At 46.5% G+C, this 23,800-nt stretch overlaps 1 protein-coding gene and 1 long non-coding RNA gene across 9 annotated transcripts in view; one reads left to right on the forward strand and one right to left on the reverse strand.

Annotated features, from left to right (window-relative positions):
- Positions 1-15,657, reverse strand: part of LOC146862034 (uncharacterized) — a 75,490-nt gene extending 59,833 nt beyond the window's left edge. The window contains exon 1 of the long non-coding RNA XR_014978082.1: positions 15,526-15,657. This is a non-coding gene — a long non-coding RNA (uncharacterized LOC146862034). The remainder of the gene's footprint in view (positions 1-15,525) is intronic.
- The window catches only part of TMEM150C (transmembrane protein 150C), a 267,221-nt gene that overhangs the window by 54,087 nt on the left and 189,334 nt on the right, over positions 1-23,800 (forward strand). For 6 of the 8 annotated variants that reach the window (XM_085641227.1, XM_085641231.1, XM_085641228.1 and 3 more), the window contains exon 2: positions 11,100-11,417. The exons of the other annotated variants lie outside the window; for them this stretch is intronic. The gene's annotated coding sequence lies outside the window, so the exon portion shown is untranslated. The remainder of the gene's footprint in view (positions 1-11,099; positions 11,418-23,800) is intronic. 8 annotated transcript variants of the gene reach the window in all.

Consider the following 23,800-nt stretch of genomic DNA (forward strand, 5'->3'; position numbering starts at 1 on the left):
ATGATCCTTTCGTTCACTTAATCCAAGTGAATCCTTCCTTCATTCAGTTTGGATACTTGTCATTCTTCACTTCAGTTTCTTCAACATCAAATTGTATTAGATCTCCAACATCAAAATCCTCAGTATCTGACTCTTCTCCAATGTCAGTCAAGAGTACTTTCAGGATTTCACCAGTATCTTCCTCAACCACTTCTCTCAAGATCCCTTCCGGATTATCTCGAGTCACTGTTTCTTCTTCTCCTTCTTCAGACAGTGCCACATAAGACCATTCCGGTGATCTGTACTTTTGGTTGGGTCTTCTTACTCTTTTTATTTCTACTGGTTCTTTTGATTCCTTTGATTCTTCTCCTTCAGCTTTTGAACTTTGACTCGATACTTCATTCACTTGTTCAGCTTTTGATGTATTTGCTCTTATTATTTTGTATCTCAGCCTCTTAACTCTGTTGTTAGGCCAACGATCTAGTGGCGGAAGGGGCGTGGCCTCCCGGCAGTGGGCGTGGCCTGTGGCTTGCGAGGCTAATGGCGGCTGTAACTTTTTCCGCCCCGTGGCAGCGTTGTCACGAGCTGCGCGGGGATATTTCAGCAGGTCTGTAAGGGGGGGGAAGTGCCCAGGGAGCAGAGTGTTACAGGTAAAAACAGTTTTGACAATGATACAATTTTAAAAATGCGAGCGATATCTCCCGGCTTCCGCCTCAGGATTTCAAGTAGTGCTATATGTAAAGCAGTGTTACATTTTGAGTTTTGTATTTGGTTGAGGCGGCAGAATGAATGGGAGTAGAATGTGAGGGGGAGAGGTGTGTGCTTATTAATTGTATGTCTTTGTTTTCATGTGGTGCTTGAAGTGTGTGGTAGAATATGTGGTGTTTATGATCAGTATGAGCACCAAAGGGCGACTGTATGTCAGTTTCATGTTACTTCTGCGTGAGTTTCATGTGTGAGAAGGAGTTTGATAACCTGGTGTTAAGAGGGAAGGTTGAACCAACAAGATTTAATTATTTTTCGAGGGTCAGGTAGTCATGTGTTGTGTTCCTCCAGTTTGGTTCTTCTAGAATGGTATTTTTTTTTACTAAGAGAGCATTGCTAGATCTTACGGCACACATTTGTTGGTGTTTGGAATGCTTGAAATTCTGGAACAATGCTATGAAAGGTTCTTTGTGTGATGGAATTCTGGGCTCATTCCATGAAAGGTCCTTAATGTGATGCATAAAGCTTTAAACTTCTCCTGTGGTTTTATTGGTAATCAGAGAAGAGTGCATTGCACTTAGTCGCCTCATCAGGGGTAGTAAGTGCTATATAAAGACAATTACAATAATGTTGGGAACTTTATGTTCTCTGAGGTTTGTGTGTGTTACAGAACTGTTGTCTTAGTGATCCTTTGTAGTCTTCCTGTCAGTTGTGCTGGTAGGTATTGGAATACAGCCGCTGCCCGTGCAGGTATTAGCGGTGGAATGGTGGGGCCGGATGAGGGGGGATTTTGACAGGCGATGACGAGGGAAACGTAATTATTTATTTAATTTTCTTTTGTCATTGTCTGTCGAAATCCCTCCCACCGCTTATACCTGCATGGGCCGGGGCAGTCGGAATAGGACATTTACGCTGTCAAGTAATGAGAAGGTTATGGCAATCAAGGTGTGTGCTTGATGGTAAAGACTAAGGAAGGAAGAACGTGGAGTTGGAAAAAGCAAGTTTGGATTACTATTTTGAATAGTACCAAAATCTCCTCAAGGGGAACCCACACTTCCTAAAACTAATGGAATGCAATAGTTTTATGATCAAACTTATTGACTCAGTGTACTTTGTAAAGGTCTATAACCAGTGTTTGTTGAGGGTCGTTTGACAAACTGCGGATAAAGTAGTGTTTCTTTGTTGGCAATTCCTTAGAAAAGTTACTGTCACAGCTCTCATTAATTGTGTCAGAGCGGAAAGTGTAGGCCATCCCAGCAGAGAGAGTGGTTTGTTGGCAGAAAAATGTGGCTGCGGAGTGGTGATACAATAAGAATAATAATAATAATCCACATTTGTAAAGCGCAAACAATCACCCGTAAGGGTCTCTAGGCGCTGGGGGCCGTCGGGAAGATTAAGCAAGCTATTGCCCAGAGTCACATGGTGCGGGCTAATCTACCGCCGCCGCCGGAGATCGAACCGTGATCCCCAGATTCCGGAGTCAGTCTGAGGGGGTTGCTTCATGAATTAATGGTGCCCACTACAAACATTCGGCTTTGATGTTTATTACTGAATGATATTAAAATATCACTGAAACTATGCCCACCAACCAGCACTGGTGTACTTTATTCAACCCACGTTTTCCAGTAACTGCTAATAAATGAAAAGACTGACTCGGGGACTGGCACCCATCTACTAGACCATGTGGGGGCCCGTAAAAAAGCTCCACATGATGGTATATGTGACTACACTACACTTCTTTCATTCTCTTCCAAACATACCATCAGAAGCATCCATTGAAACACTGCTCAGAACCTCATTCACACCAAACTCTTTTCTTCATAGGCTAAGTTGCATACTTACACTTCCCCAACCAGACATCCTTGCTCTGTCCAGCAACTAAATAGACACGGTTGAAGGAAATGGAGGAGGTGAGGTGTGTTGGAGCTTGAGTGAAGCACAGAGAATGGGAGTCTACCAAGACTACTTCTCAGAATTTTGAAATGCTACAGATTGCCTGTGAAAATTTTGATCTGAATCAAATGAAGTTTCTGCAGAAACACGATCCCCCAACAATTTAGATGTTTAGAGAGAAAAAAGTAGAGGTGGCATCAAGCATCGTTGGTGTAATTGATCTAAGAAGGGCTCCTACAAGGTCTATGCAGTACTGTCTGTTTAATTACAGCAATAAGACTTTGTTTGTCCAAATATCGTTTAATATCATACCATGCAACGTGCTACTATATCCCACTACAATGGTTCTCAATTTACTGGTCTTGGAAGAGTGGAACACTGAGATGTCCTTTCTGGGATTAAATTTCATGACTAACAGGTTTCCCCAATGTTGGTGGTGAGAGTTTAACTTGCTGTGTGCCCTGCAGCAGGGAGACCAAGCCTTGCAGGCACCTCAAATCCTAGATATTCCAAAAAGAGTGTTCCAGAGGGTAAAACTAAGGAAGGGCAGTGCTTTATTTGTAAAAAAAAACAACACAAACGCTGGGGCTCTCATTAGCATGCAGCTTGCACCAGCCCATTTCTCCTGTTAGTGTTGTCTAAAACAGAACCAACTACTAACCATGAAAGTGGGGAGAGAGCTGCTGACTTCGGAGCTGGGGAACCAGGTTTGAGTCTCCGCTCAACATCCTTTGATTATGCGCCAATCTCTTAATCTCCCCGTTAGTGAATGTGTCCTTACCTGGTGCTCATGAAAAGTGCTGGTGTTAATGATTAAGTGCTGGTGCTGAGCACCGGAAACCATCGGCTCAAATGAAGCACTGACCAAGGGTGTACCATTTGGTCAGCTGGATCTATTATGTGCACTTGACTGTTTTGACAAGACATCCAAAGAGGTTGACTTTTCTCGATATAAGGAGGGAAGATACCTCTTAATAGGATAGCTATGTACAAATGAGAAATGTATGTTGATTGGTGAAGCATATTGGGCTTTCGGGAAAGCACATCCCTTTACTTCAGAATAGAGTTGTCTGAGAGTAGATTCCTGGATACTCCAAGTGGATCAAACGTGCTATGGTTAATAATGGAATTGAGTTGTGGAACTGGTCTCTCTGACACAACAAAGTGTAGTGGCAGAAAGCCCGGCACCAATACTAAAAGCCAGTGCTTAATGGGATAATGTTCTGGAGGATAAAGTAATGAATGAGGAACAGCACGATCAGCTTTTTGTGAAGAAAGTGTCTTGTAAGACCCACCTTAAGATACTCCAATAATCATATATATATACCACTTGTGCAATCCTTAAGATGAAGCCATAGGGGTCTGAGGTATGTGCCAGGTGCAGACTCCTGCAATCAATTGTTGTCCTCATGTTATGGGAATATTTGGTTGTCTATTCATACCAGAAAAAAATAATGATGGGTATTGCAGAGGGTGTTGAATTTACAAGTGGTCCAGGCTCCCAAAAGGTACATTTGCTGGGGTCTCCTTCCCCCAGTGCTTTTGCAGTGCCAAAACAGATATGATAGTGGATTCTGCATACATTTAGTATTTGATATCTAGCTGTAGCGGCAATGAAAGATTCCATCACCATGGTTGATTTTAGGTGTCCTTATAAGTTTCTGGTTGATGATGCAATCATGAGTGTCTGGTGGAAAGTAGATGGAGGTTGGAGAGGAGGTAGTTCAGCTGGAGGCAATGTATAGCCATCCAGTCACAAATGGCATCAAGGCAGCCTGATATCTGAGATTGTAAAAGGAAGAAAAGTTTGGAAGGAGAAGAAAATTTGGGTGGTAGGAGAACCCAAAGGTGGGAGTTATATCAACAGGTGAGGTGCCACAGGGTGAATCCACTTGGAACCTTCACTATGAGGACGTGACTTTACCTTCACTGTGAGAACACGACTTTGCCTTCACTGTGAGGACATGACTTTACCTTCACTGTTTACCTTCACTGTGAGGACATGACTTTGCCTTCACTGTGAGGACATGACTGACTTTGCCTTCACTGTTTACCTTCACTGTGAGGACGTGACTTTACCTTCACTGTGAGGACATGACTTTACCTTCACTGTGAGAACACGACTTTGCCTTCACTGTGTGGACGTGACTTTGCCTTCACTGTGAGGACATGACTGACTTTGCCTTCACTGTTTACCTTCACTGTGAGGACGTGACTTTACCTTCACTGTGAGGACATGACTTTACCTTCACTGTGAGAACACGACTTTGCCTTCACTGTGTGGACGTGACTTTGCCTTCACTGTGAGGACATGACTGACTTTGCCTTCACTCTTCCAGAAACTGAGAACATCAAATTACTTTTATAGTGTATCTGCTCATGAGACATATATATCTTCCCCAAGCTCTACTCAACCATATTTGTAGTTGGAAAATGTTAGTCTGCGTAGTGCTACCCTTTCATGACAACAGCATAGTAACTTTGTTTTCTTTAAACTTGAATTACTGTAAATGGCTAAGAAGAAGCTGTTAATCGTCAAATCCTTTGGATCCCCGTGGACTGTGATCGATATTTTGGAGGACATGGCATTTTGTTGTTGAATTGTTCTCACTGTTGATTGTTGGTAGTTGCAAAGGTTATGTGATTTGTCATCTGTTTTCTAATTGTGGGTTGTCCACTGTAAGACTGGCCTTGCCCAAAGCTGTGCCTTGATTCTGGGATGTAATAACCCTGAAAAATGTTTGCAGGGTAGCTGAGGGGTATGTAGATTTTTATGGACAAATCATGTTTCCTGCTTTATTCATGCATAGAAATTCAAGTCTTTTTCCTGCCTTTTATATGCACTGTACGGCGTAGCTAATGAGTAAGCCATACTCGTGGTCCGTGATGATCCGATTAGCCAAGGAGTTTAATGGCAGATACTGTTATCGCAGTGATGGGTTTTGCTAATGCGGGACTAATGGTGAGCCTTCTAAATCAGCCCGAGTGATGAGTGCAGCTATGAAAACCTTCTAGATGAAAATGCTTCTCCAGTTAATTAGGGGGATAATGATCTGCTCCTGCAGTTGTTAGCGGAATAGGATGTCTTGTGCGGTATATTGCAAGTTATAGAATCCAAATAACTAATTTCTACCTCTGTTGGCTGAACAATTGTTGCCCGAGCAGAGATCTAAATATTCTCATAGATTAGAAATCTCATTTGTTGCTCAGTCTCTTCTGTTTTACGTGATAAAATGAAAAATAAAAATGCTGCATGCTGACAAATTGGTGATGTCAAGGAGAGTAAAAAAAAGCGGGGTAATTTTGTGGTTTTGCTATCTTAAGAAGGACTTCTGGTAATAATCGTGGCTGACCTTGTGAAATCCAAACTTCCCCTTCAACCCTGAAGTCTTGATTTTGCAAGGATGCTCTACAAATTGCACTTGACAAAATTGTGTAAAATATTCAAGGCGCGTTGTCGATACCAGTCAATAGGTGTTCTAGAAAATTCTGTAAAATATTTGCTGTGTTAGCCAGCAATGTTTTCAAGAAAAATCTGTAAAATGTACAAGATGTATTGCAATCCATCCCTCGTGTGATCCATAAGGACTGAGGGTCTTATTCACAAACTGCATTTGTAGTACGTTGTTAGTACTAGTAATGTACTACAAATTGCCATTTACAAACCTACATACAGCGGTTTCGCCTCCACCTCTCCTATTTTTTTCTGTGTGGAGATCTCTGCCCCCACTCCAGAATCTCTGCACACGTAAGTATACATTTTAGTAGTAAATATGGGTGGGGCAGAGGAAGGGTTGGGTAGGGGTTTAAGAAGGGAGATGCGCTCACCCACACAAGAGTAAGCCCATTCCTATTTACATTCTGCACTTCTAAAGTTACTACAGCCAAAAAAGATACCAAATAATCGCTAATGTACCTCAGCTCAGAGCTGGCATGAATCCAGCTCCACAGATGGCCAACCACTAGTACTTCAACACCCTCTAAAAGTAAATAATGGAGATAGGGACTTAAAGTAAAACCCTGCAGGAAATTATGGTAAATTAAATTATTTTCACTAGTTAAAAGTAGAAATAAATGTAATGTTAAATCATTTATTTAAATTTAACATAGTTTGATAACCTTTTTAAAAATGAACGTAACATCAATTTTATTAAAATATAATTACATTACTTTTAATGTTATATATCATTTTTAACCATTCTTAACACATAATAAATATATATATTTTCACTTTTGTGTGAATTATTTTTCAATTTAAACCGTGGAAGGATGATTTTAATGTAATACATTCAAAATAATTACTTATTAAATTGTTAACCCTGTAACCTTTTTTATGTTGTTCTTAAATTAAACTAAATATATACCATTATGTAACATTAATATTTTAAATTCAAATATGTTTTCTATTTTTTTTTTTTTAAGTTGAATAAACTGTTATACTTTTCCCTACACTTTATGATATGGAGTTCTCTGCGCAGATGGCACAGTCCTCTGCCTACATGTGAAAAGTTACTCATAGTAATTTTAAACTATTAACCTATTTTTTTTACTTGATTATTGAATTAATTTAAATATGTTCACTTAAACAATTTATAATCATTTATTTAAAAAAAAACTTACTTAAAGTAAAATGTATTTACTTATGTATCAAAAATTATAAAAAGTTATGTATACAATTAACTGAAATTCATTTAGTTTTTCTAAAGAAAAGTTAAACTTATTTCAAAATAAAAAAAGGTTATTAAAATACGTATGTTTTTGATGTATAATTTATTTTTATAAATATATAATTTTTTTTTAAGTCAAAATAAATTATTTGAAATTAACTTTGTCCTATTGAATTCTATTATAAGTGCATGCCTCAGTTATTTTCGATGGGAAGGTGTTGCAGTGGTTGGCCATGTGTGATGCTTGACTTACAACTGCTCCTTTTTGGCTGTAGTAACTTTAAACTCATAATTGGTCTACTCCCTCCCCCCCCCCCCCATTTCAAGGAGTGGAGGCATGAAGGTCTTCACTTTTGAGTAACTTTACACTCTGAAATGGTGAATAGCCCAAAGTACCTTCACTCAAAAGGGTGAGAGTATATTTTACAAGTGTAGATTTACCTGTGTAAGTTCACCTTTGTAGATAGCCCCCCTAAGATGTTAGAGTAGTATACGTAGTGCAGGAATATTACTATCACTTTTTATTTTAGTGTTCCAACGATTGACATTGTACATAATAGCTGCACTTTTCTTTTTCAGGGAGGCTATGTGGACGTTAGGCTTGAAAGTCTCTGTGAACCAGACACTAAGGGGCCGATTCCGATCCTGGTCGGAAGGGCACCGAACGTGATCCGGCCGGAAAAACTACGAGCCGGACGCGTGTTTTCCGGCCGACTCGTACAGCTGTATGAGCGAGCAAGTACGATGCGAGCTACATGAAATTCACCGACCGAGTCTTTTCCAGGTCCGAACCGCTCCGTACGTCTCAGTCGTAAGCTAACCGTGGCGTGCAATGGATGCGATTCACGACCGAGCCAGTACAATGCACGCGTCGGACAGCCTGTGCGAGCCGGAGTATCCGGCTCGCAAAGCGTCCGGGTGGTTGCCTTTGGGGATCCGTGTGGGACCCCCTGTCACCCGCAGCCCTACGACTCGGACACAGGGGGAGACCCATGGGTCTCCCCAACACAGGCATGTACGGTGCGGATGGCACCGACGCGTACCCACTATATGGGGCGCACTTGTCTGCGACTTACCCATTCAGTCAATGGGAACCTATGTACGCGTCGTACGACCGGCTCCCATTGACTTCTATGGGAGTTCAACCGAACCGAGTCCGGCAGCATACGGCCGCATCGTACTTGCTCGGTCGGACTGCAGGACTCCGGCTCGGTCAGAAAACACTCCGGATCCGGCTTGGTCGGAGTGCTTTCCAACCCGGATCGGAATCGGCCCCTTTGTAGTTGTTCTTCCTGGCTGATATAATGATCTTGCTGCCTATATGCCATATGAGGTGTTGCTTGTTTCTATAGCGATCAGGACCTTAGTCTTGTTCTGATTTATCGTGAGGTGGTTTTTAACCATTGTATATATGGAGGCTGCTCAAGGCTCGCTGTATACCAACTTTGGTACGGTCCATTACCACTATATCGTCTGCGTATTGCAGCATATGTAGTTTGGACAGGCCTAATTTGGGGGGAACCAGTCAACCTCCCTCCAAAGCTTTGCCCAAATCTGCTGCATAAAGGTTAAAGGGGGGGCGCAAGAACACAGCCCTGCTTCAGGCCGCGGGGTGGTGATTTTAGAGGTGGCAATATGAGAACCTGTTCTCACTCACACCCATATACCACTGCACAGGGCAATAATTGCCCTAGTAATTTTGAGGGGGCACCCCACGCATTTAGTTTTCACCATAGTGTGGGGTGATCTACCCTGTCAAATGAGGCTGTATAGTCAAAGAAGCAGCAGAAGAGTAGAAACTGGTCTCTCTGTACTGCTAGATGGCTCAGGGCTGCAAGTGAAGTGATTTTGACACAGCGGCTCGGAACCCAGTTTGGCAAAAAGTAAAAGAATCATTTTCCCACAACTCAGGCGTCTAGCTGTTTGAGTAGTGTTCTAGCAAAAGCTTCGGCCTCTAGGTTTACGAGTGCTAACGGGCGATAATTTGATGGATTTGTCAGGTCTCCTTTCTTTAGTTTTGGGCACAGAATGGACGCCCTCCACGCCTCTGGGACTTAAGCAGTGAGGAAGGCATGGTTGAAAAGGGGGGTTAATGCCTTCGACCATTCCTCAGAGGGCATTTAAATATACTTTCCGGAAGATCGTTGGGGCCAGAAGCTTTATCATCTTTCATTGCCATGATGAGTTTATAGACCTGTGCCAGAGAGGTCAGTTCCTGGGTGTTATCTATAGTCAGTTCTGCATTCTCCCACTTGTCAGTATTATCGAGATCAGTGTATAACTCTTCATCCAGGATCCTTCAGAGACTCAATTTTCCCTTGTATTATTGGAGGATTTAAATTAATTAATATAGTTCCAGAAGCGAGCTTTGTTTGTTTCATGCTGCATTTGGTAAATGATTAGCCATTCCCTTTGTTCTAAGGCCTTCTTTACTTCCCGTGCTAATTTTGTGTGCTGTTTACGCAAATTAAGGATGGCCGCTGCAGTTTTGGCACTAAAATTGAACGTGTGGGCATGGAGGGACCTCTTTAGTGCTTTTTGCATTCACACGATGACCTTTTTGTGTTACGGTTGGAAACCCTCCTTCCCATTGGTTCTTGGATGCTGCTCCCAGTTTCCGGCAGCTAGAAGGGAATCCCTTAGCTCACTTATAAGTCCATTCCAATCATGGGGTATGGTCTATTGGGGGTGCATGTTAGCCTCAAAGGCCAGCTTTCCTAGCCACCTGCTCACCGTTGAGATGTCTGTCTGCCTCCATTTTATTCTCCTTACAGGTTTTGCTGTTTCAACTCCTGTAGAGGAACCCACTGTAATGCATTTGGCCGCAGTAGGAGCTCCTAATGCTAGGGTGAGAGTCAAAGGGTTGTGGTCACTTTCAGGCCTATTGGAAATCTCAAAATAAATGAGGCTGTTCCCTAAAGACTCTGACAGGAAGATGTAATCGATAGTTGAGACTCCTTTAAATGTTGGAGAAAACTTGACAGTGGGGGATGTAAGCCTCATATAATTGTTGGGTCGAGGTCAATTTGTAAATTGTCAGGAGGGCTTTCATTTTTTCCCATTCTTTGGATTTTGGGGCACAGTTGCTTGAGCTCCCCGGGCCCCTAATGTTAAAATCCCCCACCAGCAAGATTTTGTGTGAAGCATACTCCATTAGGAGATCCTCCAAGCTCCACCTCTGCCGCGTCCCCATGCTTCTCGGGGCCCTAATATTCAAAGGGCGCACTTTCCCTGTTTGCACCCAGTGCCGGGTGCCCTAATACATGGAATGCCCTGCCCCAAGGGCAGGCGTGAACTCATGCTGCCCTGGGGGCTTTGAAGCCACTCTGTGTTTCACTGTGCAGGGGGCAACCAACCTGCACTTTTAAGGGGGATTAAATATTGCCTTGTAGGCGGGTGCAGTGAGTGACTGTACCAGCCTGCAATGGGATGTCCGGGGGGTCCATGGGGACCCCCTTTCTCCCCTCCAGAGGGTGCAATCATGGGGGCACTGACAGTGCGCCACCTGACAACTTATTTGCCTCTGCGCTCACTTCTATAATACGGCTCAGGCGCAGTGGCAAAGGGATTCCCTCATTTGCATCCAGCCAAGCCTCCCAAGCAGATGAGAGAACGCCCTCTGATGATAGCGCTGGCTTTTTATGTATGCCGGCGCTATCGGTATTACAGAAGGGGTTGCACAAGCATCTGCAGCCCCTTCTTTCATACAACAGTGCTCCAGTAGCAAGCAAAGTTGGCGCAAATGCGTATTGTGCCCCCGGGCCACTTCCATAATACAGCCCTAGATGTTACCTGCAGAGCTCTGTCTGTTATTCTATTGTCACCGCTAACTCCTTTATCTCCTTTCTCTTGCAGGGCGAGTTGAGGTAAGGCGTTTGGCGATTTTGGCATTCTCTGTGTTTCGGACTCAACGGAAGATGCCTGTCTCAGCGCACTGTCCTAGCTTCCCGGTAACTGCCACTATCAAGCAGAAGCCTTGTTAGATTTTGGCAGCGGTGGGCGGTAAACGATAGGCGTTACGCGGCAAGCCAGCAGTCGGCTGCCCCTGTGGTTCTCGGCTCCCTCGTCGCTCTTTGCAGCTCAACGTCACGACTCTTCGATTAGCCACAATTGAAAGTACATGACATTTGGTCTACACCATTTACCACGCCATCGTTCAAGAGCGGGTGAGAGGTAAGGAACTTTAAGTCATACCTATAACTTTAGAATTTCTAATGTTTGTGTAGTTTGTATTCTATACAAATAATTAAGTTTTCCTATCTTTCATTGAATATACGTATGGAGCGTGTTTGTTCAATTAATTGTCATGAAAGCACCAGGATCTCTCAAGTTTAAAGCACAACCTGACTATGTGTTTGCAACATATTACAAGCTGCACATCTAGTTGTGTTGACATCCACAATTCTTTTTTCACCTTTGATCCATACATCAGCAACTGTGAGATGTCTTGCATTGAGTCAGAGCAAGAAAATGAACGCTGTATCAAAGCAGGTGAAGGGAAGGATGATGTGATGTCGCTCCTGTGTACTACTATATAAAGTGTTCCCTGCCATATATAATAAGGGTATTTGAAGTCACCTAGAAATTCTGTCACCTCAAAAGGCGAACCTCTGTAACTTAAAATATCCTTGTCTCAGCTTTCAATGTTCCAGTTCACCTGCTCTTTTGTGTTTTTGAAATTGCCTTTCATAATTAATACGAGAAAGGTAACGTAGTGAGCAGTTCCACTGTGGAGAAATGTCCAACCTGTGTGCTGGTTTGATGGTTACAAATGGTGTGTGAGTCAATTGAGCTTAATTCACTTTGTCAGTTTTTATGTATTGTCCTCTGTGTATTTGCATTATACAAGATATGGTGCACTGTTACAATTTTATGACCTTTGATGTTATCTCTCTTCCTCTTGTTAGTGGATTAGTGATTCTTGTTTTTTACGTGGAAAACGTTCGCAACAATATCCCCTGCAGGGCTTTGTCTCAGTTTCCGTCTGTTCCTGCTCAACTAGAAGTTTGTTAATTATGGTGCTTGCAACATTGTATGGCTGCTGCGAGTTAATTGCAGGTTATTGTCAGCCTGGCAGCTTACTCCTCCGAAGCCCACAAGCTTATCTTCGAAGTGCATCAAGGTTCATCACTTAACCTACCCTCTTCAGCACATACAAATTCCTTCTGGCCAATGACATCCACATCCTCTCATACCCTGTCAACACGCAACTCATACTGTCCCTCTCGGACAAGACCCTTGATAGAAATGGGGGTCTTTAGTTGGCAGAGGTAGGTACCTTTGTCCAAATAGGGACCCTTCTTCCTAGTCAGGATAAGGGAGTTATACGCCTAAAATAACCCCTGCTCACCCGCTCGGTAGCTTGGCACGAGCAGTCAGGCTCATCTTAGAGGCAGTGTGAAGCATTTGCACATAACCAACAGTAATACAGTGTAAGCACTACAAAAGGACACCACACCAGTTTAGAAAAATATCCAATATTTTTATATACATAAGGCAAGACCAAAAACTATTTAAAAAATCCACAATACAGTATTTAGTAAGCTTCAGTTATCAAAATAACCTTGAAAAACAGTTCCTTGATGTCGATAGCTCTGTCCAGGACTATTACGGCGTTGTGAACAAACAAATCCAAACAGTTCTGGCTGACCCCGGCGTCACGGGCCAGCTACGGTGTCAGGAAGACCCACAAAACCTTACCTTTTGAGATGCAGGGCGTCAGCGACCTCTCGTTGAGTTCCCAAAAGCAAGGCGTACGCAGGCATCGGTTCCGGAGATTGGTGCAGGAGTCATCGGACCCTTGAAGTCGCACATGTTGCAGATCGAACTCCTCGCGGTTGAAGTCAGGAGCGCTGGCATCCGCAGGTGTCGGGTGCTGCGGTGCGAAGTGCAGCGGCGTGCGGTGCCCTCAGGTCTCGGTGCGAGCAGCGCCTCCGTGGCGGCGTCAGATGGTGTTGTCGTGAGACCAGGGTCGTGGTGCGAAATGAATGCGGTGCTCGTCACGGTACTGGCAGGTAACGGTGCAAGCAGCGACGTCGACTGATGAACTGAAGTCGATGGCGCCGGTATTGGTAGGTCAAGACTGCAGTGCGGGATGAGGGCGGTGCATCATGTAACCTTACGAGCGGTGCCCTTGAACCATGGTGCAAGCAGCGTCGTCTATTTCGGCGTGAAGCTTCGTCGTCGGGGATACCAAGGCGGCGTTGTGAAGGGAGGCAATGCGGAGTGCGGTGCCCACAGGTCGCGGTACGAGCAGTGGCTCGGTGGCGGCGTCAGCAGGCGGCGTCGGTAAGACTAGGGTCACAGAGCGGCGATGTCCTCTGCGGTGACTTTAGGACACGTAGTCGGCAGCGGCATCGTAGACGGCGTCGGGTTGCTTTTTCTTCTGTTGCAGCACAAAACACACGGTTCCCAGTGCTGAGGGCAGAAGAGCTTGAAGTCTTTGCTGTTCTTGAGACTTCTTGAACAGTGGGCAAGCTCTACCTCGAGCCCTTGGAGAAACTCACAAAAGTAGATTGCAGAAAGTTCAGTCCAGTCCTTTCACTGCCCAAGACAGAAGCAGCCATTGCAGGCCAACACAGCAAAGCACAAAGCAAAGTGGTAGTTCCTCCTCACAGCTTGTCCAGCTCTTCTTCTTGGCAGTCTTCTTGGTCCAAAAGAGTTCTAAAGTTCAGGGGTTTGGGCCCCAATATTTATACAACAAAATCCTTTGTCCTCTTAGGCAGAGAGTGTCTGTGCCCAGCCAGAACCAGTTATGCCCTCCCTGGTGTGGCTTCCTGGCAGGAGGTGTAGACTGCATTGTCAGAGGCAGACCAGGCCCATTCAGGTGCAAGGAAATCTCCTCCCCCCCTACTCTAAATACAGCTCAGGTCTATTCAGCTCTTTTCTGAGCCACCTACACTATCTGGAGTATCTGCTGCTCCCCAGCCCCTGTCATCCAAAATCCCAAACCCAGACAGTCAATCCACAAACCCAGCAGAGGCCTGCTGGATGGGTGAGCAAGAAAATACCTACTTTCTAAAAGTGGTATTTTCAAACACAGAATGTAAAAATCACTTTAACTAAAAGATGCATCTTTAAATTCAGAGTTCAGGCATACTAATTTTTCTTTTCCTACCTAGTTCCCAGAGCCAGTTATGTTTACAAGATGTTATAAACAAACTCCCCATTCTGTCCTATGGGGAACAGGTAGCCTTGCAATAGTAAAAAACGGAATTGGCCGTAATTCACTATCAGGGCATGCCACACACACCAGGGCATGTCCTACCTTTCACATACACTGCACCCTGCCCACAGGGGTACCTTGGGCCTACATTAGGGGTGACTGACATGTAAGAAAAGGGAAGGTTAGGGCCTGGCAAGTGGGTGCACTTGCCAAGTAGACATGGCAGTTACAAAACTGCGCGCAGGCTCTCCAGTGGCAGGTCTGAGTTACCTTGTCAGGGCTACTCATGTGGGTGGCACAATCATTGCTGCAGGTCCACTAGTAGCATTTGATTTACAGGCCCTGCCACACTCAGTGCACTTTACTTGGGACTAACAAGTAAATCAAATATGCCAATCATGGAAACACCAATCCATAATACAATTTAAAGAGAGCATATGCACTTTAGCACTGATTAGCAATGGTAAAGTGCCCAGAGTCCTAAAACCAGCAACAGCAGGTCAGGAAAAAATAAGAGGAAGAAGCAAAATGTTTGGGGATAACCCTGCAAAAAGGGCCATCTCCAACAACCCCCAACACAATAAACAATTTCACCACCTGCGTTACCGAAGTTGATAACTGGATGAAAACCAATTGTTTCAAGCTCAATACCGACAAGACAGAAGTCGTGATCTTCGGCAAGACCATGGGACTCCAACTGGTGGCTGGCCGGCATCTGACCCACACATCACCCACACCAGGAATCTCTTAATACTCCTCAACAGCAAACTTGATAAGACCTCACAAGTCACTGCCATCACTGCATCCTGCTTCCACACCCTGAAAATACTGAGGAAGATCTTCAAATGGTTCTCAGGCAACACTGATAAAACTGTTACTCATGCCTCAGTCACCGGCAGGTTGGACTATTGGAACACCCTCTCTGCCGGGGTCACCAAGGAACTCACCAGAAGACTAGAAACCATCCAGAACTCAACAGCAGGACTCACCGTCAACCTTCAAAACAGAACTCGCATCTCACCACACCCATGGAGCTCCACTGACACCTGATACACAAATGCGCTAGTTTCAAATTCCTCTCACACAAAGGCACTACACAACTTAGGGCCCACCTACCTGTGAAGCAGATTAATTAATAACCTGCTGGTGCAGGGATCACCACTTCGCCACGGGTTCTTATCAAGTAAGGAGGAATCGACAGGAGAGCAAAGCCAAACCATGGTTAGTTTATTTAATCATTCATGAATGGGTTTCCATCCAACAAGTACCATCAAGATATCCAAGGATTGAATACGCTTCAACAATGGCTACACGGGTTTTTATAGGGAACATCACAAACAAGGAATGCCCAGAGGTAAATAGAACTTTGGAAAGAACACACAAATGAGCTAAGGCAAGAATCTGCCAGCCTCGGTGTCTTGTGCAATTTCTACGTTTTAAGGCTGAACAACAAAATGTGCTATTCTGAGTAGACTTTACTTAAGGATTAACTATTGCCTGAAAACCTTCGAGCAAGCTGACTCTGCATGTTTACACAGCCTACAATGTCTCAATTTGGATCTGTTACCTAATGTTTATGCAGTTGTGATGACAAGGATAGAGCCAGGCTGAAAAACAGATCAAAGGTGAGCATGGATAAAGCACAGAGTAATTCAAAAACGAGAGATTCAGATTCTAAAACAAGAGCTTCAGATTTTAGGATTTCACATACCTGTACAGTATTTATACATGTGATAACATTCCTCACATTTATTCAAAACCACTTCTGAGCTGTATGTTCCTCTCTTTTTGGAAATCGTAGGAGGAGTGTAGCGAGTGTAGGTTGAAAGCAGTTACTGTGCCTAGCACCTATTCACTAACAGCCACCTGGTGCGGTGAACCTCACACCAGTGGCCTTTGGCTTTGCCATGCATTCTTGCTGTGACCGTGACCTGTTTCTTTACATCTTTTCTGCACATGGACAGAACGTTTTTTCCTGCTGTAAGATCTCTCTCAAACGACTCTCTATCCTGGCACATTATACACCGCTGTCCCAGTACTGAGACTTTGTAAGAGCTCTGCCAATGTACTTCTATCCCAATCTACCTAAAAACTCTCAAAAACATGTGTATCATGTTATTCAGCAAGCATCAGACATGTGGTAATGAAAAATCCAAGCTCTTGTAATGTCCTGGACACAGTACTGCACTCGCAATACTCTTCTGGGTTGTCTTGTATCATGCTTTGGCAATCCATTCACAGAGCTCCCATAATGCCTGATCCATTCACAGAGCTCCAATAATGCCTTACCCGTTCACAGAGCTCCCATAATGTCTAACCCAGTCACAGAGCTCCCATTCTGCCTGATCCGTTCACAGAGCTCCCATAATACCTGATCCATTCACAGAGCGCCCATAATGCCTAACCCATTCACAGAGCTCCCATGATGCCTAATCTATTCACAGAGCTCCCATAATGCCTAACCCATTCACAGAGCTCCCATTATGCCTGATCCGTTCACAGAGCTCCCATAATGCCTGATCCATTCACAGAGCTCCCATAATGCCTAACCCATTCACAGAGCTCCCATAATGCCAAGGGTTAAACTCCGATATTTTTTATGCGTCTTGAACCCAATAGTGGAAGCAAAAGACTTCTAGTGAGATAGTTGTGCACAGTGTGCCATATCGAGATCAAAGCTTAATTGTGGAGTCATGTTTTAAAATTAGCTTCAGGTGAGCCGGAGACCAGGATTGTAGGATAATTTCGGTGCACTGGAAGTACTCCTGGGCCATTTTAACATTTTTGTTACAAGTATATTGGTTTGTTCCCACCTGAAAGGTTTCATGATTTAGTAAGGCCCTTAAAGAGCCTTCTTCCGCATGTAGGAGGTTATATGCCCATCTGATTACATTGGACAGAGCTCTTGAATAGGCACTAGTAATAGGTTGTTGATTTGTTGAAGTATTGACACTGGCAAGAGTGCAGGAGAGTCATTCCTTACTATCTGCAGAGATCTGAAATCTATATCTGGGCCTCAAACCTATGTGCTTTCAACTGCCCAGGTACCAAGACCCAAGCTGGAATGAAAAATTTCCTAGCTAACGTAACGGAAATTTTCAATTCTATTAAGGACTCGGAGGCGAGGATTATGCTCTATCTTTCTTTAATTCAATAGCAGCACTTCAAAGTTAAACAAAACCACCGTTCCCATGAACCATAGGGAACATAGTACAAAACAATAGAGTGTGTCCGTGGGCAGATAGTCTATCATCCATGCACCAATCACAGGGCTCCTGGGGGTATGTAGTCCTCTGTCCTTATCTATTCCTCCTCTTTCGATGCTGTAGGCCAGCCAGTCCCAGATCCTCATGAATCTTGTTTGCCAGAATCGCCTGTAGAAGCAAAGGACAGCGTAAGCGAGAACCTTGGCTAAGGTTTAGCCCTGCAAGGAAAGAATGTCGGCACATTTAACAGGTACAAGCAAAATACAAATCCAGAAGAAGACCTGTTACTTATCCCAGTACGAGGGTGGGAAGGTATCCCCAGCACCGATACCCTGGGTGGGATAATCCTCGCCTCCGAGTCCTTAATAGAATTGAAACTTTCCGTTACGTTAGCTAGGAAATTTTTCATTCTATGTCAGGACCGGAGGCGAGGATTATGCTCGTTTAAAGCTTGCTCACCACCAAATGTGCCATATCCAGCACTGGTTTGAAATCAAACCGTTTAAAGGTGGAGTCCGAAGACCAATCTGCCGCATTGAGAATGTCTTCTAGACGAGCTCCCAGGGTAAACGCTTTAGAAGCCATGGCCCCTCTTGTAGAGTGGGCCCCAAAAAGACGGAGGTCAATGCCTGCTTCTTGCATTACCCAACGAACCCAACGGGCTATCGTGGGGGAGGAGACTGCCCTGTGCGGTTTCCTCAGTGCGATAAGCAACTGACGCTCTCCGGGAGGACGGTAGTCGTCCGACATTTCTTCGTAAGCCTTGAGGCAGGATACTACGCAAAGTTTCGGAGAGTCCGGAAAAGCCGGGTAGGAAATGGAGGTGGTACCGCATTTTGTTCGCCTTCGGATAGTGAAAGTAACCCCAAAGGGGGTAAAAATCCTTCCTGAGACATCCAATGCCCGCACATCCGACACTCGTCGACAAGATACGAGGCAAAGAAGCATAGCCAATTTGGCCGAAAGCTCCTTCCGGGATAAGTAACGGTTCGGTTGCCAAGACAAGAAAAGATTCAGGACCTGGTTCACGTCCCACAGCTGGGAATAACGAGGCTCCGGAGGCACTGAAAGACGGATGCCCCGGAGAAGGCGACAAACCCAAGGGTGCTCTCCCACCGGGGAGCCGTCCACTAAGGAGTGTCCGGCCGAAATGGCCGAGCGAAAAGTATTGATGGTTCTATAAGCCAGCCCGTCTTCAGCTAAAGCGGCTAAGAAATTTACGATTGAGGTCACATCAGCCGCCACGGGATCGAGATTCCGTCGCACACACCAACGCACCCAACGTCTCCAAGTGGATCGGTAGCGTTTGACCGTACCATCGGCCCAAGCCCTTGACATGAGCTTCTCAGCTGTTCCCGAAAGGCCCGGGATCGCCCATCGTCCCCGGTAATCCGCCAGGCCATCAGGGCAAGGGAGCCCTTCGCTATGAGCGGGTGAGGAAGTCCGTCGGGATTGAGGAGAAGAGTCGGGAAGCGGGGTAGTAGGATTGGAAAATCCCAGGAAAGTTCCAGAAGAACTGGAAACCAAACCTGAGATCTCCAAATCGGGGAAATCAGCACAATGTCCGCCCCCTGGCGACGCACCTGCGCTGAAACTCTCGTTAGCATGGCAAACGGGGGGAAGGCATAACCCGTCTCCTGACTCCAATCCTGTAGAAAAGCGTCCGTGCTTGTCGCCAGAGGATCCGGACGCCAACTGAAGAAGCGGGGCAGTTGATGATCCAACCGGGATGCAAAAAGATCCACCGAAAACGGGCCCCAGAAGCTCTGGAGGTCCGCAAACACCCCCGGATGAAGTTTCCACAGACTCACGTCCTGCACATGCCGAGAGTGGAAATCCGCCACTTGGTTGCTGTGGCCCGGAAGGTATTCCGCTGTGACGGAAACGTGATGGTCGAGGCAATACTGCCAAAAATTCGCCGCCAGGTCGGATAGCGCTCGAGAGCGGGTACCCCCCAGGTGGTTGATGTAACGCACCGCGGATACGTTGTCCATCCTGAGAAGGACGCAAGAACGGACTGAGTCCTTGGTCCAGCATTTGATCGCAAAGGACCCTGCCAACAGTTTTAGGCAATTGATGTGAAGCCGCTGCTCTTGCGGAGACCACACACCTCCGGTAGCATACTCGCCACATCGTGCGCCCCATCCGGACCTGCTGGCGTCGGATTCGATGACGATATCGGGCGCGGAACCAAAGATCGCCCGCCCATTCCCGGCTTCCATATTGGCAAGCCACCACTGCAATTCCTCCCTGGCCTCGTCCGAAAGGAGGACTTTCCGGGAGTACGAGAGGCCCCTGCGAAGGTGCCGTGCTTTCAGGCGCTGTAAAGCCCTGTAGTGCAATGGGCCCGGAAAAATCGCTTGGATGGAGGCTGAGAGAAGACCGACTATGCGGGCCAGTTGGCGGAGAGAGAGGCGCGACTGAGCGAGGGACCTTCTGATTTCGTGACGTATTTTGGTCATTTTGCGAGAGGGCAAGCTGAGGGTGGCTGCCACCGAGTCGATCACGAATCCTAGGAACGTCACTTGTTGGGCCGGAAGCAGGACGGATTTCGCTTCGTTGATAATGAAGCCTAAACTCTGAAGAAGATTCACCGCCGACTGAAGGTGTTCCGATAAAACCCGAGGACATTGAGCCATAATCAAAATGTCGTCCAGATAGACGATCATGCGCAAGCCGGACGCCCTCAAACGTTCGATCGCGGGCCGAAGAACCTTGGTGAAACACCAAGGGGCGGAGGACAGACCGAACGGGAGGGTGGTGAACTCGTACACAGTGTCCCGCCACTGGAATTGCAAAAACCTCCTGTGAGGGGGGTAAATCGGAATCGCTAGGTAAGCGTCCTTGAGGTCCAGACGCGCCATCCAATCGCCGGGCCTGAGGAGATCGCGCAAAAGATGAATGCCCTCCATCTTGAAGTGGCGGTAAACCAGCCACTCGTTGAACTCCCGCAGATTGATAACTGGGCGCTGAGTCCCGTCGGCTTTGTCGACCAGGAAAATATTGCTGAGGAAACCTCTGGAGTGAGGCTGCGCCTCGACGATAGCGTGTTTGTCCAATAAGGCGGAGACCTCTAGGTCGACCAACGCCATGTCGGCGGCCGAAAAAGAAAGAGGGCGAGGGGGAGCCGACTGGAAAGGTTCCCCATGGAATTCTATGTGGAACCCTCGGACCGTTTGCTGGACCCACGCGTCCCCCGTGACAGAAGTCCAGGCCTGGAAAAAATGCGCCAGACGGCCCCCCACTCTTAGAAGGGAAGAAGGGAGAACACTCACCGGATGAGTTGGAGGCTCCACCGCCTCGACCGCCTCTGCCTTTTCCTCTGCGACCTCTTGTCGGGTAGAAGTTTCCGAATCTGGCTTGATCCTGGTAGTTGCCATTACCGGAGCCTTGCCCTCTGCCTTGATAAGGACGGCCGGACGAGCGGCCCCTGCCTCGTCCGGCCCCCCGGAAAACACGGGGACGGAAAACTTTCCTAATGGTAGAATGGGCTCTATCCAGTGAGGTGAAGGTATTGACAAATTTACCCAATTCCTTAATAAAGGGTTCTCCGAAAAGGCCTCCCTGGGCCACGGAGCCCGCCTCAGAGTCAGCGAGGTCGCCAAGCTTGGGGTCCACCTTGATGAGTAAGCTACGGCGTCTCTCCGTAGAGAGCGCGCAGTTAGCGTTCCCTAGGAACACCACAACGCGCTGAGCCCAAGCAGAGAGGGTGTCAGGAGAAATGAGAGAACCTGATACTTTGGCGTCTTCGGCCATATCAAGAATTTTGGTGGCAGGCCCAAGAACATCAAGGAGTTTATCCTGGCAAGCTCGGCAGGACCTGTCAATACCCCTCTTAGGGTCCTTGACAAATTTTTGCAAGAAAGTCGCCATGCGTGGGTCAATCTCAGGTGTAGCAGCAACCTTGCCCTCCAGAGAAGGGCGGGGGCATTCCGCCCTAAGACGGCTCCTGGCTGTGGCCTCTAACGGCCGACGGATTCTGCTGGCGACATACTGGGCGACTTTTTCTGAAGGCGCCCAGTCCGAGGAGCGGGGATGCAAAATATCATCCGGGTCTAGCATATCGGCGCAAAGATTTTGCGCCTCGGTAGCCGGTTCTGGACGGGACGGCCGCCAGGGACGGGATGGGCCAGCCTCGTCGTCAGTAGTGTCTGCGACCTCTCCCGAAGGTGCGGGAGTTGCCGGTGTGGGGTTACTCGCTAGGAACACCTGCTTAAGGCGAGCGAAAGCATCCACATCCACATCCACTCCAGCCTCTTTAGGCCGTTTGGCAGGAGGAGGCTGGGTATCCCCAAGAGTACCATCGGGGACGGAGGAAGGCAGAGGAATATTCTGCGCCCTAGCTAACGCCTGCTCTATCCTACGGGAAAGGCGATCCTCCAATGGCCCCATGGCCTGCTCAACCGCCCTGTGGATAGAATCATCCACCGCGTCATAATAGTCCTCCTCCCATTGCAGGTCAGCTAAGGGATCCTCCTCCCACTGACCGTCCTGCTGATAAGGCTCCTCGTCGTAAGACTCCATGCCTAAGAGCGTCAAGCAGGTAAGTGGGGCACAGAGGGTAACCTCAAATGTAGGGGGCTGGGTGTCAGCCTCAATAAGGTGCGGGCAGCGCTCGCGTTTAAGAAGGGAACAAGCCCTGGGACCCACAGCCCTGGTGCGATGTAAAACTTAGGGCACCCTGCCAACAATATGGGACCCAATACAGGCTCTGCAGAGCGTTGTTAGGGAGAAGAAATGATACAGACCCCCCCCCCCCCCAAGGCGATTGTAATCGCCAAGAGACTTGCTGCCTAATGGCAGGTTAATACTTACTGCCTAATGGCAGATACAGACTCGTCAAACGAGCGTTCAACAGGCTCTGGGGGTAGCGTTTACTTTATCACTGCCTCAAGGCAGGAAAAAGACCACATGGGTGTAAGGCAGGGCAGGCTCGTCGGTGAAACGTCTCTGGCATGGAAAAACGCGCGAGGAATGCGCAGAAAGCCAGACGTTTTCACCGATGAGGCGCGCGCCAGGCGCCCTCTAGCGGTAGGAGGTGCACCGCGAGCCTGAGCACCAACAATCAACCGTTAGGGAGGAAGAACGCTCCCACGGCCGTGCGAGCGAGGGAAACCGACTAGCGGCTCCCTCGCACAGCTGCTGAAAGGAAACAAAAACAATCTACAATACTGTTGATACAATCTGCACAATAAACGAAGTTGTGAGGAAAAAAGGAGCGCGCTACAAATGAACGCGTCAGCCAAGCCAGCTGATCTAATTACAACTGAACTAATTTACATAAGCAAACAGCGCGCGTGAAGCGCGAATGAAATCAACTGTCACCATAAAACTTGATATTTCCCACACCCAAACCAAGGAAAGGGAAACAACACTTATCTCAGGCTGCCAGCATTAAAGAAAGAGAAGCAATAGATAAGGACAGAGGACTACATACCCCCAGGAGCCCTGTGATTGGTGCATGGATGATAGACTATCTGCCCACGGACACACTCTATTGTTTTGTACTATGTTCCCTATGGTTCATGGGAACGGTGGTTTTGTTTAACTTTGAAGTGCTGCTATTGAATTAAAGAAAGATAGAGCATAATCGTCGCCTCCGGTCCTGACATAGAATTTCATGGTCACAAAGAATCTTGCAGCAGCATCCATGATCGTGCCAAGAAAGGACAGGCCCTAACTTGCTGCAAGCTTTCCTTGTTTCATGGGCTAGAGATGTGCAGTACCGAGCTTCAGCACCACTTTTAGATGCACAGGTGTCTGCTGCAAAAATATGAGACTTGCAGATTTTAATCATGGGTGAGTCAATTTAACTTGCAACGTACAAAGCCTGTTAAAACCTCCTACCCTCAAAAAAGGCGTAATCCCGTGTCCCAGTTCTCACCTACTGAGCTTATCAAATCAGAATATATGTCTTTACATCGAATGCGCTACAACGCATTCCATCACAACGCGTCCGTTACAACGATCACGTTGTTACAACGCGAACCATTACATCGCAAGATGTTACGACTTGCTGTAGGGGGTGCGCTGGCTTTAGGAATAGTATAATTTACTATTTCTATTCCAGTTTGTGCAACAGCAGGGAAGGTGTTGGATTGTAAATCCAACACCTTCTGCCCCCTACAGCAAGTCGTAACGACCTGCGATGTAATGGTTCGCGTTGTAACAACGCGTTGTAATGG

The sequence above is a fragment of the Triturus cristatus genome, chromosome 2_2 (assembly GCF_964204655.1).
Source record: "Triturus cristatus chromosome 2_2, aTriCri1.1, whole genome shotgun sequence".
NCBI classification, from domain to species: domain Eukaryota; kingdom Metazoa; phylum Chordata; class Amphibia; order Caudata; family Salamandridae; genus Triturus; species Triturus cristatus.